This window comes from Oreochromis aureus, linkage group 17 (genome assembly GCF_013358895.1).
Source record: "Oreochromis aureus strain Israel breed Guangdong linkage group 17, ZZ_aureus, whole genome shotgun sequence".
NCBI classification, from domain to species: domain Eukaryota; kingdom Metazoa; phylum Chordata; class Actinopteri; order Cichliformes; family Cichlidae; genus Oreochromis; species Oreochromis aureus.
The window spans coordinates 4,484,989-4,505,389 of NC_052958.1; the positions used below are offsets into that span (position 1 = coordinate 4,484,989).

A 20,401-nucleotide genomic window follows, 5' to 3' on the forward strand; every position below is an offset into this window, starting at 1 on the left:
TGGTCTCTGGACTGTATCCTGAAGCCTGAATGTTTTGCATTGTGGCTTCCAGTATGCTTGTTGTTTTGGAGCCGAAAGTGATATTTAGGCGAGAGTGAAACGTTAAGTTATCAGCTAAGTGTAGTCAAGTTTGTGAGCAAGCTGCTTCCATAAGCAAAACGGACGCAAAGCCTTAAAAATAATTCCAAACAGGTGGGTTTTAAAAGAAATGCACCCTTCATATAGATGTTACAATTAGGGGGAACTATCCGTGGATGCAGTTTATGTAGTATTTTATCATCTATTGGGGATAGACTAGCTTTTGGACTCAGCCTGAAGTGGTCGTTGCAGAACAGATTTCAAGTCGACTGCTGCAACGCGCTAATATTTGTACATCTCTGACCAAGCAGCCTCAAGCTCACATAACAGCATACCCAAAAGGTGAAAAAACAGCTCAGTGGTGCAGTGTGGATTTGCCTTTAAAGTGTAGGTGCATTATGTGTTTGTATTCCGCCAGTACATCAACAGGCTTTCATTTCAAGCTGCGATGCACTAACCTTATTTTCCAGGCTTTTCTGCCGAGTTTTCAAAAGGCCGAGACTGCTGGTCAGCTCTCGCTGTCTGGTTGTTTTTATTCCAGTCGATAGAGAGGCCTGTTGTGGCACATTTTAAGAAAAAAAAAAAAGAAAGAGAGAAAAACTGAACTGTTTGTCGAGCTGAGCTGTAATTGAGGTGTGTTTTGGGTTGTTCGCTGCTTCACTGGACCTCGTGAACCGGCTGCACAGGAAAAAAACAACAATAATGGATCTTTATGAGTCAGCCAGCGGAGAGTGAGAGAGGGAGGAAGGGGAAGGAGGAGACGGAAGGTGAAGGTAGGGAAAGTGAAGAAGAGAAAGACCAGTGTCTTCACAGACCCCATTAGCACAGTGCCACAGCAGAGCAGCATCCAAACCGACCTGGAGCATTAGCTTCTCTATGTTTAAATGAGACGCGCTAACAAAAGGCCCCAGCGCCTCAAGACCCAGCACGCACACACCAACCCAGGCTAAGGAAAAAAGAAAAGAGAGTAAAGGAAGAAAAAGGAGGCTGAGAAAAGATGAAGAGAGGCAGAGGGAAATGGAGGAAGTGGGGGGGGGGGACGATGAGGGGCAGTATTGAACGTGAGATAGAAATCCCTTTTCTGTGCCCGGCTAGCTATTGTTTGGCTGTGTGGCTCACAAAGGCCATTAGCAGCAAACAGCAGGTTGGGATGAAAATTTAATGAAGGCTTTAATCATTATGAAAGGCCTGGAATATTACTGCTCTCTCTCTCTCTCTTTCTCACACACACACACACACACACACACACACACACACACAAACAAAGCCTCCAGCTGGATCAATGAGACACACATGCACATTCATAGTGTACGAACATTGACACCAGGAGGGATGTGAACAAGGGGCCAGGGACACAAAATGGGTCAGAAAACGATAAACATCTTGAAACAGAAAGAGGGGCTTGACTTATCGAAGGCAGGCCCTGAGCTCTTTAGACATCACACACACACACAGACACACAGACACTCACGCTCGCTAAGAATGCCTTAAGTTTGAAAGATTTAGTTTTGTGTCTGTGGCTAGTGCTGCTCTACTTAGGCTAGATGAATGGAGATAGTAGATACTAGGTCAGTGTGAGTGCTGTTAAAGCCTTTGGGAGCACATATACTTGCGCATGTGCATTTGCATATGTATTTGTGGCAGAAAGTGTGTGTGTGTTTGCTGTGGGAAGGATTGCATTTGGTTGCATACATGTAAGGTGTGTGTGTTGGCCTCTAATAAATGACTAGCCATGTTGTCCCCCATGGCCTGGCCCAACCATGCTCCACCGCTCTCCTGCTCTCTCCATTCATCTCCTGTCTTAATCCACGGCCACCTGCTACCCGCGAGATACTCACACACACACGCGGACTCTCTCTCAAACACACTGCTACAAAACATGTGCAAACACACACACACAGACACACAGCGTTCTGTCTTTAATAAATTCTTCAGCAGTGACAAGGCGAAGATAAAAATGCCATGACAAAGCGTGCGTGCATGTGTGTTCCTGTGTGTTCAACTCGATGCGAGAGGCCGTCAGGCAAGCGGCTCGTGCTGGAGTGTGCGCGTTGTGCCATTACGTGGAAGTATGAGCGCAGAGTGCAGAGCATGGCAGGAGGCTCGGGGTCAAGAGGAGACACGGTGCAGAAACCCAAGAGAGATGGCTCCACGAGCACACGCATGCACACCTGGACAGTTACCTTGGAGTCATCATTTAACCTTTTGTGACCCATACGCCACAGAGCAACCCCCAGTGATAACCTATTAGCCCAGTCAGACAGACAGACATACAGACAGACAGAAGTTATAAGCTGCAAAAAGAAAAATGAGGGGAATTAAAAGGAGGAGTAACATCACTAAATGGGGCACAGATGTTCCTCTCGGCCCCTGGAGTGGTGCCTCCACTGCCCTGGACTTTCACCAGACACTCAGCCTCCTCTCCTCTCCTTTTCTCTCCTCTCTTCTCCTCTCCTCGTCTCACTACATGGCGGCATTGACTGTAAGTGGCTCGCACATTAAGTGCCAGCTGAGCTCCATCTCTGGACCCGTCTGTTGACCCTCTGCTACCCAGCTACAGCTACCAGTCACTGGGGCTTCATGGCCTTTGGGATTGTTTTTTTTTTTTATGTTTTTTTTTTCCTTTTTTAGCTTCAGCTGTTACAGGGATAAACAAAGCTTCCCAGCCTGAAGTTGCTCAGAGAATCTGCTGTATGTGTTTTTTGGTAGATACAACTTTCGACTTTGTATTTAGCTTAATTTCTGTTGTAAAAACTGAGACCCAGTTACTCAGAAAAGTCAAAAATCTTGTTGCAAATAGTTTAATGTGGACAGTATTTACTTTTTACCATCTATGAACAGCTAAAAGAAGCAAAGAGCAGGTGAGGGAGACACCATTAATGCTTACATCCTGTCGCACCATCTCAATGTTTCGCCAGGTGTAGTTTCCTAGAATGAAAATAGTTGCTACATGAATGTGATTACACTATAAGGAGGCTCAAAGCTATTCTTTCAGCAACCACCTTGTTATATTATGTATATCATTAAAGTGCATTATTATTATTTCAAGAAAGAAACATTGTAGCTTACTTTTTTAGGTACTTTTTTTTCCCTTGGTGCTTTGGGCACCTCAGGGCCTATTTCATTCCATTACATTTAAGAGAAAGCAGATGTCTCCAAAACTGGGCAGCTCACACCACAGCAGTTTACATGGATAAATAGCACCACAGGCCAGAGGAAAGCTATGTAAATTAAATTCTGGGGTGAGCTGTCCGTTCAACTTGAGGACATTTAGGCATTTTAGCATTTGAAGATTTGAGAAAAACAAGAGACAGCCTTGAAATATATTTTTAAAGGTATTTGCTTTTTATTTAAAGTCTGCAGCAAACTGGATTCTTAGTGTGACACTTCCTTTCCTTTATACCACTTGGGAAAGAGTTTTGTAGTAATTTGACAGTAAACGTTAACATTTGCATAAAAGAAAAATGTACCTGAGTCTACTGCCATCGATATGAATGAGATTACAAGCAATAATACTGTCCTGTATTTGATGCATGTGTCTCTCCTGTCAGAGTCTTTGTCGGGGTCAGTAAATGGCAACGCTGTCGTTTCAGCGAGCCAGCGTGCATGTTTGAGGTCAGAGCCTTGCCACTCTTCTTTATCACCTAATTTTGTACATACATGCACAGAAACAAGAGACGCACTCGTACCCACACACTTGTAACCTCACACGCCGGTCTGCAGCCCTGCAACCTCGAGGTCAACCAAAACGGTATTTTACGGCTGAGCGTACTTGCTGCCCCGAGCTCCTTGAAGGCACAGGTTTCCATACTGAAAATGCCAACTCAGTGACAGATGTCATGCAGCACACACTCACCAACACATGCTCGCACATGTACACACAGCACTTCATCTATTTTCAAGACATGGAGGGGTACCCGGGGCTTGCTTTTAAAGAGCACTGAGGCATTTTATAGGACAGCACTTAGGCGAGGCCATTGTGCCACACAGGCGCACAGTGGCCGGAGCTCCCTCACGCCTGCGTACACTCCAATGGGTGACAATGGGAAGGGCGGATACATTCTTCCTAAGAAGACAGAGAGAGAGAATGAAAGGGAGGGGGAAAAAAGGAGGCAGAGAAGTGGAGGGATCGAGGCAGTTTCTTGTTCATCCGTCCATCAGTCGCGTCACCTCCCCTCTACCCCCTCCTCATCATCACTTTGCCTAATCCTACTTCTTCTCTGCTATCTGGGGGGTTACGTCAAACACACTTGCACACATGCACACACTATAAACATCAACAATGGCATCTACGGCCCTTGCAAGTCATCACACAGACCTCTGATTTTTTTTTTTTTTAAGCACAGATCCCTGAGGGGAATTTGCAGACTGCAACACACATATATGGATCTAAACACACACAGCAGCAGGTTCACACCCCTAGCGTGGGAGCGGGTTGAACGTCTTTATGTGATTTCCACCCTTTGTTGGTAATTAGTTAGTTGTATAAATTAACATGAAGTGCAGCAGGAATCTCGCAGCCATTGTTTGCCGCGATTATTCTTGTCGCACTGGGAAAAAGGAAGGCAAGTGAAACCAAACCAAGGGGGGACGTTGAAAGAGATTTTTTTTTTTTCCTTTTTGCTTTTGTCAGCTCGCTAAAAATGAAGGGGTAAAGCAAGAAAAAGCATGATTTTTCTCATTCGCCAACCAAAGCGCTCCAAATGTACGGACAGCATTTGCCGAAGAGAAGTTGACACCACGCTTATGAGGCTGCCGCTACCTTGAACTCTTTCCTAGCGAGATGTGGACTCGTGTTTTGTGCTTCACCACCTATTCGGTGACCTGGTGGAAAAAGAGAAAGCCCTCAGTAGTAAAAATTCAAACATTCTTTGCTTAGAAAGATCTCCACATTTAAAAAAGAAAAGAAAAGAAAGAAACAACAACCTTTTGCTGAAATAAAACTCACTTTGAAGCAGGAAAAAGCGGACGCCTCATGTTGCTTATCCAAGAAAACCAAACCTTTTTATTTATCGTTCTCTCCACTTATCCGAGTCTCATTGTGCCAGTTAACTTCGCTGGGTTTGTTATAGAAAGGGGAAAAAAATCATCATGGACATGGCTCACAATTCAAATCGAGTCAATTTGGCATTTCTTTTTCTTTTCCTTTTTTTTCGTTCTTTCTTCTTTCTCCTTTTGTGGCATGAGAAACAGGCAACGTCATGGGGCGAACCTGAGGCCTATTGTGGGGCCGGCCATTGTTGGCTTGATGAAAGGCGCATTCAAGTCACTTTTCTCATTGAATTGTTTTGCGTCCGCTTTTCAGCGTTGCATTCTCTCTCCAGCGTTGCACGAGACAATCGCTGAGGATGAAACTCTTTTTCTGCCATTCTTCCGTGTCCAGATGAGCAATATTAAGTAGATGAATAGTGTGTGTGTGTTTGTGTTTTTGAGGGGAAAAGCAGTGCCCCAGCTTTTGTCCAATACATGAGCATAAAAGCGCTTACACAGAGGAGAGAGGGTCCTGTGGTTTTTCTTAAGGTGTGTGTGTGCGCCTGTGTGTGTTATTGCCCCCCCGGCGTGGCATTAAGTTAAGGACAAAGGCTCAAGCTTCATGAATCAGCCGGGGCTTCCATAGCTTAGCTGCTGTGACCTAGTCACAGTTTGACTGTCCTAGAGTACAGTGTGTGTGTTTGTGCGTGTGTGTGTTGATATCTGATGATGAGTTGGGCAAGAGGTGTGCGTTTCTTCAAGGTGAGATTGTAATTGTGCATGTGTGCTACAAGTACACTTCATAGATATGTTTGGGCTTCTGTGTGCGTGTATTTGTGTGAGTCTCACATAAAGGCCCAACTCCCAAATATTAGACAGGCCCCAGTGTTTTGGCACTCACCCATTAATTTCCATTCAGCATCATGTCCCATGACCAAATCAGCGGAATCCATGATTTATCTATTCAGCTTTCTCATAAACTCTCTTCATTTGCACACCCGCTTGTTGTTTTTCTTCCTTTTTCTCTCATTTTCCTTTTGGTCTTTTCTCCCATTCCCATGGAGAGTCAGAGGAATGTTTTTATGCTGCAAAATGGCTGCAAGATTAATGAGTTTTGTGCAGAGTGCGCTGACTTTCATTTGTCCCTCAATTACTTTATCAAAAGGATATGAAATGCGGCAGAAAATCTCCAAACTTTTCACCGAGGCACTTAAGCAACAAGAACACTCTGAGAAACACTGTGGTGCAATTGCTGTTTGGAGTTCAACCAGTTTTTCAAAGGGGCCAAATAACTGCGCCCTCCAACATTTTTACTTTGTGAGAAAAATTGTCAAGTTAGCCAACAACTTCAACAATCTTCCATTAAGTAGTTTAGTGACATACCAGCAGTTACTTTGTGAGTAGGTGGATGTTGCATTTTGGAAAGAAATGCTCGAGTTTTTCTCTTGACTCTTTGCCACAACAAAATATAAAAAGGTATCACTTAGCTGCAAGGTTTCCACAAACTTCTCTTAATGTGTACATTTTGTAGTGCGTGCACAGGAAGGCACTGAGCTGACTTTAAATAGGTGGAAATTGCTCACAAGTTATGCTTTTGAGAACTTGAGTAACATATATGCTTTGCTGTAGTGTATGAGCTGCCTGTTTTATATTTTGTATTTCTCAGGTAATTACAGGTCTGTCATTTCCTTACTGGGAACAACAATGTGCTTAATGTGCTCTGGTGCTGATAAAAACCTCATAATTCATAATTCATAGAGCTATATACATGCTTAGTATCTATTTGACCCATACAGAGGTCCTTTATCGCAGGTGCACATCAATACTTTCAGGCCAATGTATAAGGCTTCTGTAGGATATAAAATATATACTTTAAACAGGAGTGAGTATCCTATGTGATTAGTTTATTAGCAGACTTTCTGTACTTTTTATTCCATACATTAGCCAAATCTGTTGCTGTACATCGTGGTAACGTATACAGTATGTGTGTAAGGGACTGCACTCCGGTTTTCCCTGTATAATCCATGTAGGCTTGTTGCAAAGTAGCACAATCTGCTTAGTGCAATTTTACATCTCAGCTCTAACACAGATGTGAAAGCGTCAGAGCTGTAGTCCGCTCTCGCCCATGTCAGCAGCGTCCAGAGCAGGATTTAAAGCCTGACATGGATGTAAAGGGGCTTTAACAACCTGATTGGAGGCGTGGGATTGATGTCACCACATAGCTCTGGTTAGATTGTCTGCACACACATACATTCAAGTGTGTCACCATACTCATGATAAATGCACCAAGCTGTTTGACCTGACCAAGGAGTCAGAGCTTCCCATGATGCATCAGGGATAGCGAATGGCCACACGCCAGCTATCCACGTAATCACCACCCACGAGCCAGCCCCACCGTTTCTGTTCCCTCCTATATCACAGATATTAAGGTGGTGTTCTTCAGCATGCAGAGAGTAACAAATCTGTCTTGTAGTGTGTCAGGAAGCCAGTCCTAGTCTGGTCCAGCAGCCAGTCAGTGTGTCAGTCTTTGAAGCCACAAGGTCTTTATTAATTAACCCCGGGCTGGCTGCTCAAAGGGGTAAGGTCCTGCAGATGAAGTGGCGGTGTCTGTGTTGTCAGCCGCATAGGTCACGACCTGCGCCTACAGCATGACCCCGGCCTTATTTGAGCCAGATGTTAAGGAGCAAGGGTCTGCGCTGCATTCTTTTCTTTCCCTGCTGCTTGGCCAGCAGAGCGGTCACCATCAGCGACTCGAGTCAGAGCTCTGATTTTCTTCTGGGTAGATCGCTGCTGTTCTCCTCTGTCTGCCACCCCACACCCCACCTTTTTCCCTCTTTCTGTCTCCCTGTGGGATCCATCCATTCACCTCTCCCCCTCCCTTCCCTCTGTTTTCCCCCTCCTTCCTTGTTTGGCCCATTGCCCCTTTCCGCTTCGCTCAAGGGAAAGAGTGCCGTGTGTGTATTGCCTGGCAGTATGCCCGCTCTCATCGTTTTCTCCCCATCCCCTCCTTCGCTTTTTAATCCCATCCTTCCCTCGTATCTCTCTCTTCTCTCACTCATTCCGTGCTTTTTACCCCTCTCCTATCTTTGCCTAAATTTGCCTTCTCCACCACGTTCCCTTCATCTTTCTCCTTCCACCTCCCTTTGTCCCCATCACTCTTTCCACCTGCTTCTAATCACTAACCCTCCATCTCTTTCACTCCCTGCCTTCATTCATACTTCGCTCTGCGTCTTTCTCTCTCCCATCCTCCCTCTCCCCCCCTCATCTTTTCCTCGGCTGGGCTCAGGAGCAGTGAACAGGTGTTGTCTCCTTTTGATTTGGGTGCGTTCGGATTAATGCTGTCAGCTCAGCTGTTAAAACAACTGCCACCGCCAGATGCCAGTCAGTTTGGGGCTGGAGTTGTCACCTACACACAAACACACACACACATACACACACATATTCAAACATCCAAACATGCTCAGATGCAAGTGTGCTTGCACACACGCACATACACGCGCGTGCACACACACACACACACACAAGCACTTGGCCTCTTGGCTCATTGTAATACTGACAGAGCAAATCAGCTGTTGTATGCCAGTCTTCTCTATAACCCAGGTGTGTGTTTCTGTAGCCTTTCCAAAACATCACAGACAGTCAGTATAAAAGAGTATATGACAAGATACTGCAGTGATCATTAATACACTGCCAGAGTTGCTAAAGACTCACTTAGACGGTCATCTTTTAAGGGGTCTTTTTTTTTGTCTTTAACCATAACAATACTCACACAGTTTGCTTTTTTGTGAGGGTTTAAATTGGTTCCAGTTAAGAAGACTAGTGTTTAATGTTCAGAGTGGGGCTCGATGAATTTTCTAAACTCAAAGAATGACTTTACCAGCATTATCTTAAGTTGTGTTCGGGGCTGTAAACCATGGGAGCGGGCATTTAGCAGACAGGAAATATGACTCTTGTGAGTCCCTTAATTTAATAGAAGAAATCTTGGCGCACTAAATGATGATGCTAAAAGTCTTCCTGTTGTGGACAGTTACTTTGAAGTGAAGAGACACCACTTAACCATTTTGGGATTTTAAATTAAGCAGTTTGTTATTCAAAAGTTAGTTTTAATTAGATATTTGTCTAAAAATGATAATAAAAGACATGTAGTACTAACCAACCACTGATGTAGCAGCTGAATTTCTGTGTTGGCCTTGTTGGATAAGAGCAAATAAAATGACATTTACTGATGTCAGCTGCCAATTTCTTTTACCAAATCAGTTTTTTTCAGTTTTGTAAATTTTCCGATCGTGTGAAACACAACAGTTTTCTCCTTTTAAGTTTTTTTTAAGATTTCCTGCACAAAAGAGAGAATAGATAACTATAGAAACACAGCAAAAATACTGGCGTCAACCCAAATGTTCACAATCGGTACATTCAAGTAAAGGACATTTGATGAAGAACTAACTTTGAAATGTTTTAAAGCTTGTAGCCAGTCAGTTATTTAAATGTTATGCTACAAAATCCAAATGCTAGCCTTTCAAATTCTTATCCCGACACATTTTCTTTAGCTGATTATATGTGTTTGTGTAGTTAATGAGAAACCTTCAGAAAGACTGGTTTGTATTAGCTTAGTTACTACATTGCTAAAGCAACATATGATATCCACATTCTCCATTTCCCTTCATACTTCTTCCTTCCTTTCTTTTTTGCTGTTGTCTGTAAGTGCTTGATTTTAACATGTGATTGTAGTTCTAGTTGTTCTTTCTCCTGTTTTTTGGCACACACTAACCCCGACACACACTCACAACCATTTCTGCCTGTCAGTTGTTTAAATTTAGAATGTGGTTCCTTGTTGTTAAACTTTGTTAGTAAAATGATGATTTAAAATGATGATCAACCATGAATATCAGCGATCAGTAACAGTGCTATTTAGGGTTCCATCAGATGTGGGTAGAGACTGCAGACTCACTGGAGGTACACGTGTGTGTCTCTGTGTGTCATATGGTGGGTTGCTGGCCCTGTAGTGGTGATACTGGTGCCTCTCTTTCTCTGTGTTTCCAATTTAAATCATATAGTCATGTTTTATCTTCTTTTTTTTTAAAGTTCAGTCTCATGATGGTGGCTTAAGGAGAGCCACACAGAGAGGCTTGTTTTTAAGGTGGTGCTGATGTATCTGGCACTCTTTCTCCCAAACTCACATATTCTAATATTGAGCCCTATTTGTACCCCCCCTGCCTCCCAATCCCACGATCAGATTGTTAGTTTACGCTTGTTGCCGTTTTCTAACCCACCAACTGAACCATATTTTACCCCATTTTACTGCAGATCACGGCCTCCTCGTCCATTTTGTTGGTTTGTTGAATTACACTAACAAAATTATTTCCAAGGTTATTATACCCCACTGTAGTCTCCAGTTTCCAGTGAGCCAAACGTTGTTAGGACAATTAGTCCAATCAAGGAGTCATGGGTGTCTTGTGGGAGAAGGAGGAAAAGAGGGTCAACACAGACAGGAATGTTCAGGAAGAAAATAAGTACCAACACAACATGTTGTGTTTATGAGGGTTTACAATAAATGTGATGTGATATTTATCAATAGAGTTCATGCACCCGACTTGACTCAGTTATCTTGTTCTGAAAAAGATATGAATGATAAGATTAAGCGCGGGTTGATTTAATAAAAAAAGAACCACAATATGTTTTGATAAACATCGGAGTCATTCATTAGTTTCTAGTTTATTTCCAAAGAAAAGCTGAAGCAGTGTCGTAGCAGATATTCCAATCAGATTTTGGCTTTGAGTAAATTGAATTTGAATTTTTTGACAGCCGTTTTAACCCACTTCAAACTTCAGCTCGTAGTGAGTAGACCTGTTACACTATTATCTTCTATTATATATTACTTGTATAGTGGTGGATGTTCATATTAAACAAGACCAAAGTTTCAAATAATAAGGTCAGCATTTTGTACAAGTAATCGCCGTGAGGCAAAAGCTCGGGCTCCAGACGTCTCTAAAGGCTTGGTTTCAGGCAGGTTTTTCTTCTGCTGGCTCTGGATGATTTCAGTGTGAGTGAATATGTCTGAAACGGTCGTCAAGCACAGCTCACAGCTTTAGAAAGGAGCCGTTTAAAGCAGTTCCAAAATATTTTGTCTTCCAGCTCCCAAACTGCACCTCGTTGCCTCCTAAAAGTTGACTTGCAAACTTGTATTTGATACTTTTTGTTAAAAATTGTAAGTCTAAAGACTGAGGGGAAATACAGTAACCCTGATGACATCACCGTCACCTCCACAGGGTTATTGTTCTACTTCACTGTTGTTACGTCATTATAGGTTAATTATATCAAGTTGCTCAAATGTCAGCAGAGGCATTGGTTCAAATCTCTTTCCCCCTTCCTTTCTGTCTATCTCTGTAGTGTGCTTTGTAAAAGGCAAAGACACCCACAACTCTGTCATTTAATGCGTGAGTTTTACTCTTCCTATTTGCTAGCCACAGATGGCTAAGTGATCTAAACGTGACCTAACCAGCAGCATCAGTTGTTATCAACGAGGCATCTCATCAACCAAACTTATTTCTTCGCCTAACAGCGGCGTAATCTTGCCAGGAAAACTTGAGAATAGGAAAAGATTTACAAGGAGCGACGTTGACATGCCCGAGTAATTGGAGCACGGTGACCCATAAGGCTCCAACAGGTCAGACATACACACACGCAAACACACACATGCTAGTCAGCAGAACATTCCACTGCTGTTTGGACTGTTGTTGCCATTGGTCTAATGGTTCTCACATGTCTGTCGCCCTATCTTTGAGCTGCACACAGGACAATGTGGGCTATTCTTAAGACTTTACAACATGCTCTGTCTCAAGCCGTTCAGCGCACAGATGGAACAAACATTCACACATAGAGAAGAAAGACAAAAAAGAGACAGAGATGGATATCAAGACTCAAACAGACACATAAACAGAGGGAGAAGTGTGTGCGCATGTGTGCGCGTCTGTTTGCTCTTGTCAGCAGCGTCCGCGTTAACTGGAATAGGCGGATCCCGCCTCCGCCGTCCGGCAAAGCAAAGCCACTCTAAAGCCAAGCCAACTGTCAATCAAACAGCCAACACAGGGCCAAAACTATGATAGCATCAGAAATAACGGTCTTCACCCATCAGTCTCACATGCACGCGCACACACACACACACACACACACACACACACACACACACACAGAAGAGGTTAAAGTCACAGCTCAGCGCTGTTTGAATAGGCTTCCAACATGCAAAACAGCATTAGTGTGTCAGCAGTGTCTTGCTGTTCTGTCTGTCTCTCTGTCATTGCTTTGACAGGCAGACGAAAAATGTCATGACTCGCAAGAGAAAACGCTGCTGGTGTGCGTGTGTGTGTGTGTGTGCGTGCACGCGCACAGAAGCGCGCACTCGCCGTCTGTCTGTTGTGTAGTTAATGCGTGGGTCCATTCCCCTTCTATACTCGGCAGGCCCAATACACAATGTCTTCTTTTGTTGTCACGTTAAAGTGATGCAATAAAGCTGTGCAGTGACAAGGACGGCCCGGGGGCTGCTGCAGTGACAGAGACGTCGAGTGTGTTGCGTGCACACGTGTGTGTGTGTGTGTGTGTGTGTGTGTGTGTGTGTGTGTGTGTGTGCATGGAGTGGAGACAAGAGCACTGAAGAGGGGTTATTGCCACGAGACAGATTGCAAGTGTCATTTTCCATTACAGCAGCCTGAGCCACTGTGTGCGACACACACACACGCGCGCACATACACACACATGGTTCACATGCCTTGGCCCACTTTAACAGGATGCTTTTGACAGGGAGAGATGTGCATGCATTAAGAGCACTGGCCCCTAGTATTTAACTCCATCCTTATAGAAACGCATTTAATGATTTTTTTTTTCTTTTTCTTTAGATGGCTTATCTGATTGGTTGAGCCACAGCTCATTGGTATGAATCTGATTTTTCCATGAAAGTTAAGACTTCAGGTAAATTGCATTGAATTTGCAAGTAACTAATAGATGCTGAAAACCTAATTTTAGCGATTTACATAGTTTAGTTGAAAGATTACATCACGAGCCTTATTTGAACTCTTGTTAAACAGGCCGAAAACATATTGGATCATTTAAAAAATCTAAAGGTAAAACAGAGATTTTCTTAGTTGTATTTCTTTATTTCTTTATTTATTTTTAAAGTTCACAGTCACAAGATGCAGGGTTTTTTATGTGGCAACAGAGCAGCTTTTCAGAGGCTCCTCAGTGAATACATTGAGTTTTAAATACAGCATGACCCATTGTTGCATGTGAACTTCTATTATCTATTCAAAAGTCTCTCATGAGGCTCTGTTTGTTAACCAGGCAATTAGCAGGCAGTATTTGGTGGTTATCAGTACCTCAGTTGACACTTGGTCTCTTCAGCCTGTAAAGTATGAGGCAGTAAAATGAAAATGGGATCTGTGTTCAGTCCCATAGCTTGTCCCTAATAAGGTGTGGTGGCAGCGGCTATCAGGGGCTGAGCTGAATTAGTCCGCAGTGGATTCAAATGTCTAGATCCTATCAAACACCATTTAATGATAATGGAGGTCACAGAGGCAATTGGGAAAATGCTGTGTGTATGTCTGTGTGTGTGAAAGGAACGTTTCTCTGTCTCCCGCAAAAACACAGCATTAAGATAGCATCGCTAATTTCACCGGCTCGGCACAAAAACAACACGCAGAGGAGGAAAGAAAGGAGGAAAAAAAAATAATGCAACAACACACAAGCGAAATGAAACAACAAGGAAAAGTTTCTGTGCGACTTTCTCGAATGTCGCTCCAGATTTTGCCCTTCATCGTTCTTTCACAATGTCGCGCCCTCTCCGCTGCTATTTCTGACTGCCAGTGTGTGGATCTGGCTCGCTGAGATTTCATGCCAGTGTAAAAATTGGCTGAGGGTTTGGTTCAAATCAAATTGGACATAAGCACCCACAACACCATCTGTTAGGGAAAGGCAGTGGAGTGAAGGGCAGAACTCTGCATTCAGATAAATGGATTTTCAATTTATTAAATTGTTGACTGACACCCTTGTAAATGTTCGCTTTATGTGCCGCGGCCTATTCTTAGGACTTAATGGAAACATGTTGCTATACATCCATGCAATCCCTAATATTAGAATGCAAAAAAAAAAAGTCCCGCTGCATCTGTTGTTTTGAGTTCGATCTTTTCTTTTTGCAGCACGAGAGAGAAAAAAAACAAAAACGTGTCCTTTTTCTACAACTTAAGACTAAAATAAAGCGCCCCGCTTGGTTAGACTTCAGGTGTTTTGGCAAGTGATAACGTGTGTGACGGTTTCTATTAACAGGTGTGTCGCACCGAAACACAGCTGAGATTGTCACAGCACTTCAGGGGAGGGCCATATGTCCCCCCCACCCTCCCCGTCGCTTCACCCAAAAACCTAACTTACATTAAAAGGTGAAAAACAGCCTCACAGCTCTCTGAAGTTGATTTTGTTCAGTGTGAGCCCATGCCAGATACTTTGAGTCTGCGTGTGCTGGTGTCCTCCCTAGTCTAGTGGTCTGGGTGTTTATTAATAACTAAAGTTGGAGCAGCTTCTGAATGAAGAGTCACTGCGGACACTGAGGCCGACCAGGGACTGAATCTACACACACGCACACACATCCTCTGTCTGTTTCTTGCTGCGATCCTCTGCTTCAGTGGGAGAAACGGAGCACTGGGGGGGCGGGGGGGTTAGAAAGTAAGGAGGGAGGAGGAGGAGGAGAGGGATTTTAGTGTTTACACAGAGGCCCGGCCACCGCGGCAACTGTTGCCAAGCACCGTTCTCCCCAACAACAAGCCAGTAATTGGTACTTTTAGCAGCTAACCTTGCGGAGGTGGTGGTGCGAGGTGGGCTTGGACAAAAAGCTTTTTGATACATCTCCTCTCTGAAACATAGTGCCCCTGTTTCTGTTTCTTTTTCCTTTTTTCCCTTTTTTTATAAACAAGAGACTGCCCATAATCTTGGCACCATCCTCATTGCTTTGGAACGATTGGACTGTCTTTAGAAGGAATCGATGAAAATGTGTCCAGACACATGGCCCAGCTCAACCAGACATGAATTGATCATCAAAATATCAACATCATCATTTCGTAATGGAGCATGTTGGCGCCGTCAGCATGAGGGGGGGGTCAGGGGTAGACAGTCTGTGCAAAGCAAGAGCTGCGGTATCGAGAGGGTGTAAATAAGTGAGGACTTGTATTCCAAATTCAAAAGTTTCTTTGAACACCTCCATAATGTAGAAGACTGTTAAAGTTGAAGCGTTTTACTGCTGCGAGATTGGGTTACCTAGAATTTTGTAAATAGTAACACACAACCTTTTTGCTTTTTTGGAGTAAGTATAGATATTCCGGAATAAATCTGTTTTAGGTGAAGCATTAAGTCAGGTAATTACAGCTTGAAGCTATCTGGAATCAAACATCGTTCTTAATTACGAATCCATGTGTAGGTGTGTTTGACTCCATCCTCAAACTGGTGCTTATAAGTCTTTTTCGTACAGTGTGTAACCCAGATACGAGGTAAAAGTTTGATTAGTTCTTTTATGTAATCAGAATAATCAGATTTGTTTTAGGGCTGGCTTGAATGTCTAGATGCATTAAGAAATTTCGTCTGTTGTTGTATCGTGAAACAATTCTGATTAAGGCTATAAATCCAAAATGACGAGCAGGTCAAATCAGTTATGCTTCTCTGATTTTGACTTTGATTCGTTTAGGGTAACCTTGTTAAGGTGTTTGCATGACTGTTGCACAGAGTTACCTTAATCTAGTTATAGTCTAATCTTTAGATCACATGTAGACATGCCTATTCTGTCTCTGTGATGGCCACCAGCTAATGTGCGTGTGTGCTTTTTTTCTTTCTTAACTGCAGAAGTCACCACACGTTTCAGTGCCTCACTCGCTGCCTCTCTGTTGCTTCTTCCTGCCATCTCAATACTTCTGTGTTCAGGGTGGCAGTCTTAGACAAACTCCACCAGTGCTTGTATAATTGCTTATTCAAAGCTGACCCCTGCTCAGTTGGGGAGGAGGAGAATGAAGGAGGAAGGGGTTAGAGGGGGGGAGGAGTAGATGGAGTCTCCTCATGGCTGCCAAGGCCCAAGTCAATGTGGAGCCTGTTTTGCGGGATATAAGCGCCGGCCACGGGTCCCAAGCCAGGGCCCTTTCCTGTGGGCCCTCCTCCTCCTCCTTGTCTTCGTTCTCCTCCTTCATCCTCCACCCTCCTCTGAGCCCGGCTGGGCCTGGCGCTGGCACAGAGGCCCCTTTGTTGTGCACCCGAGGACCCGGGCTCTCTGTCTCTCATACTCTCTCTTTTCCTCCCCTCTCTCCCTCTCTCTCTTTTTCTTTCCTTCTCTTTCCACACACCCCACTCCTCCTCCTCCTCCTCCTCCTCACCACCACCCCCCTCTCTTTTCCTTTAAAGGTCTCCAGTCTTCACAAATATGAGATAATAGGAAAAATAGAGCTGGCTGCTTCTGGTGACTCAGGGCAAAACGTCTGAGTGAAAAATAGAAAGTGAGAGAGGGAGAGAGAGAGATGGCATTGTTTGTAAGGTTGGTCCGAGCAAGCTGGACTGAGGTTGAGTCTCCTCCCCTCGCTCTCTCTCTCTCCTTTCTCCAGCAGCTCCTGAACCAAAAGCTTACTGTGGATCCAAAAGCCGGACGGGGGCTTGCTGCAACACACACAGACACACACACACACACACACACACACACACACAGTTTCTCTCTCCGTCTCTCGGCAGGTGGACGGGGTTGTTTTGGCTCGGCTGCAGGGCAGCAGCTTGACTCCGTTTGAGCCAATGAGCCAAAATAATAGCCGACGATTCCAGAGTTATTGTCAGCGCTTTCCCCCCTCTGCTTTTCCCAGAATCCTTCTCAGCTGTGCGGGATCCGAATCAGAACGTCGCCCTCGGATGAATTCATTCGCTTACGCATGAAAATACAACAGTGGGATCACCAGTTGTTTGTACTGTACGCTCCAAACCATACAGACAAAACAAGGAAAGATGATTTTTGAAACTGCCTAATCCTCTCTGATTGATTCAAGCGCCAAAATGTCGCAAGCAAAAAAATATAAATTGAAGGAAATGCACAGAAAAACATCTAGAATGATGTGTGATGATATTTTACTCAGTGCAGACATCATACAGTTTAAACAAGGAGCTGGAGAATGTTCATACAGAATATGTGTGTGTGATATTTACAACATTATTTACGTCCTTAAAGCAACTTAAGGAGAGAATAATGGAGAGAACTGCAGTTTCACGGTGGATTCACCAAGCTAAGTATTGAATTTCAACACTTCCTCTTCCCTAATTTTTCTTTTAACACAATAAACTCCCCTCACACCTTATTTTTTGTCACGGGGTATCCTCCCTTACCCTCATCTCACACCACCCAACCCTTCAAATATGTGACCCACACCCGTGCGTGGGCACCAGACTCCACCCGCTTACCTCACACCACACCAACATATACAGACACATACTCGCATACACACTCAGCATCCCGTACGTCAGAGAAACAGGGAGTAGTGTCTCGTATTTTCATGGAAAGTGTTGTGCCTTCCTCCTTTATTATGTGATTTTTGGCCCGTAATTAGCACTAGTAGATTCTTACTATGTTTCCATTCAGCTGTCAAGCAGATTTTATTTAAAAAAAAAAAAGACTTCTTAAAATATTATGGAACATGAAGAGTGAATTAAGTGCATTTCCATATGCTGAGTTGAAGGAAATAAATCCTTGAAACTGAATGAGGTGGAAAGAGTCTTTCAAGAACCGATTTGTATTGGATAAGTCGTTTTTGTTGTGGAACATCAGCCGTGGACATATTTATATGTTTTTTTTTAGAAGGAAGACAAAAACAAGCGATTTGCTTATAATGAACTAGTGAACCAGAAGATAATGCATAGACAGGTCACAGTTTCAGGGTGTCTAAACCAAACGGCAACCTCTGGGGCTTAAAAACAAAGTTTGGGGCTGCAGTTCCTTTAGTGACCACTAGGGTGGCTCCAAAAGCACGTTAATCCCCACAGTCTCCCTTGGTTAAAAGCCTTTCACTTAAAGTTTAAGTATAAATGGTACAGTCGGTCATTTTTTGAGGTTATTTAACAAAGATTCATTGATTAGTATGCGATGTGTATATCTCTGAAAGCAATCTCATAAACTCTGAAACTATTAAAAATACATAGGAGTGTGTGTCTTTTTGAGGAAGGTGCCATGTTGCCCTGCCACTTTGAACACACAGTGGACAACAAAATTCCACCTAATCGCGTTTTGTGTATGTGGCTAGAAACTGGCCTCATATGTAGTACACCAAAGGTGAAGAGAAGTTAACCTGTATTCATGTCTGCACCTTCAAAATCAAGATATGAAGGATCATACCTATGTTTGATCAGCTGAGCAGGGATCCTCTTCACTAAAGAAGGGAAAATGTGAAGGAAAGAGACAACACAAAGAGACAACTCCTGAACTGGATTATGGTTACTTCTGGTACCAAAACAAGCACCCAAATATTGTGGCTTCAAAATGCAAAGCCCAGAAAGCAATAAGTGATATCACAGATTCTATGTTCGTCTTTCTTTTACAGTCTATGGTTCAAACAGACCTTTTAACTGATTCACACATGTATGCATGGGTTATTGACCTCTATTTCTGTGTGTGTGTATTTTTGCAGTTTGTCATGGCTGACAGTGGAAGTTCATTTCTCTTAGTGTTCGCCACATCAATCAACATCCCACTAAAAGATACAGCACGCCATCCCCTCTTCTCTTTCCTTCTCATCCCCTGTTTTCTCTCCCTCTCAGCTCCTCCTGCCCATTTCCTCCCATTTTGCCATCCGCCGCACAATGAAAGAGCCTCTTGGCTTTTATTAATAGTTAAAGTGGCCCCAGCCTGTCACTGGGGACAATGGCTGCAGCCCTGTTAATAAATAAAAATAATAACTAGGAGATGGAGACAGAGAGGGAGTGCAATGGAAAGAGAACAGGCGACACTGCCATTTGTTGTTCCCTCTCACTTGTCAAAGCTCTTTGGCTTAAAAGCCTCTGTCATTGTTGAGGGAGAGGGGGCTGGAGGGGAGGAGGGGAGTGAGAGACAGAGAGAAAAAGAAGGAGAGAGAGAAAGAGGCAGTGCCAGGGGCTAATAGCACCTGTTGGGGTGATGGTGAGACAGCTGTCGTGGAGGGTGGGGGGGGGGACACAGGAGCACACTCTTTCTTTTACTCTTTCTATGCATGTTTTTGCAAAAGACTCTCTATCGACTCGTGCTCCTCCTCTTCGCCCTACCTTCATCCTGCTGTGAACCGATTCCCTGAAGGCTACAGTGGCTTCTGAGTGAAAGCACTAGGACTGTTGTCTTACTGGTTAAGTGGCAGCGTTGAAAACTCAAGGACAGAACAGGGCAAGGACAGTGGGAAGAGGAACAGGAAAAAGTGAGAGGTGGACTTGGCTCGAAGTTCAGCATTGATCCCGAGGTGTGTGTTTGTGTGTTTTTTGCAAATGTGTGCTCACTGTAATCAGCAGGGCATGGATGTTGTCGTCTCCACGCCAGAGGAAAGGACCTGATTCAGGCCTTGAGGGAGGCAGAAATTAATGTGTTGCATGTAGGGCACGTCGAACTACTTTTTGAGTGTGTGTGTATGTGAGGGGAGCTTGCGTGCAGGTTTGCAGGTGATCGGGTGTCGTTTTAAATCCTTTAAATCTCCAGGTGGTTTGTCAACACTCCACTGTGGACAGAAAGGGAAATAGAGGGATGAGAAGGAAAGAAAGAAGTTTAGGCAAAGTGCTGCTTTTTTGTGTACTCTGATTTGTTGTTGAGTGTGGCAGATATGTGTACATTCATGTCTCTTTTAGAAGAAAAGATGCACTAAGCTGTTCAACTCAACACACCGGACATCCCCCCCTCTCTCCTCTGTGGAAAGCCTGAGTGTTTGTGCATCAGTATGCATGTGTATGTGTTTATGCATGCAGGCTGTCTCACACCAGCGAGATTAAGACTTTTCTTAAATCAGTCTTGTCATTATAGGGGGAGAAAAATAATCCGGGGACAAACAAACTTTTTTCCTGCTGTCAGCGTTTGCAAGTGTGTATACATCTATGTGTGGAGCCACGTATACTGTATGAGCACATTCGTGTGTGTGTGTGTGTGTGTGTGTGTGTGTGTGTGTGTGTGTGTGTTTGCGTTGGCTGATAGGGTTAATCTCCCTACTCAAAGTGTAAAACCTCTCTCCTTAGGAAGGCCTCCCATCCCAAGTGCAGATGGCTCCCAGTAAATAAAGTACTCTCTCTTTCTTTCTCCCTCTTTTGTCTGATCACTCCTCTCTCCTCCTCGTTCACGTCAATCACAGCCAAC

General features: G+C 43.9%; 1 protein-coding gene across 9 annotated transcripts in view; it reads left to right on the forward strand.

Annotated features, from left to right (window-relative positions):
• The window catches only part of sox5 (SRY-box transcription factor 5), a 249,566-nt gene that overhangs the window by 183,993 nt on the left and 45,172 nt on the right, over positions 1-20,401 (forward strand). The gene's annotated exons all lie outside the window — the stretch shown is intronic.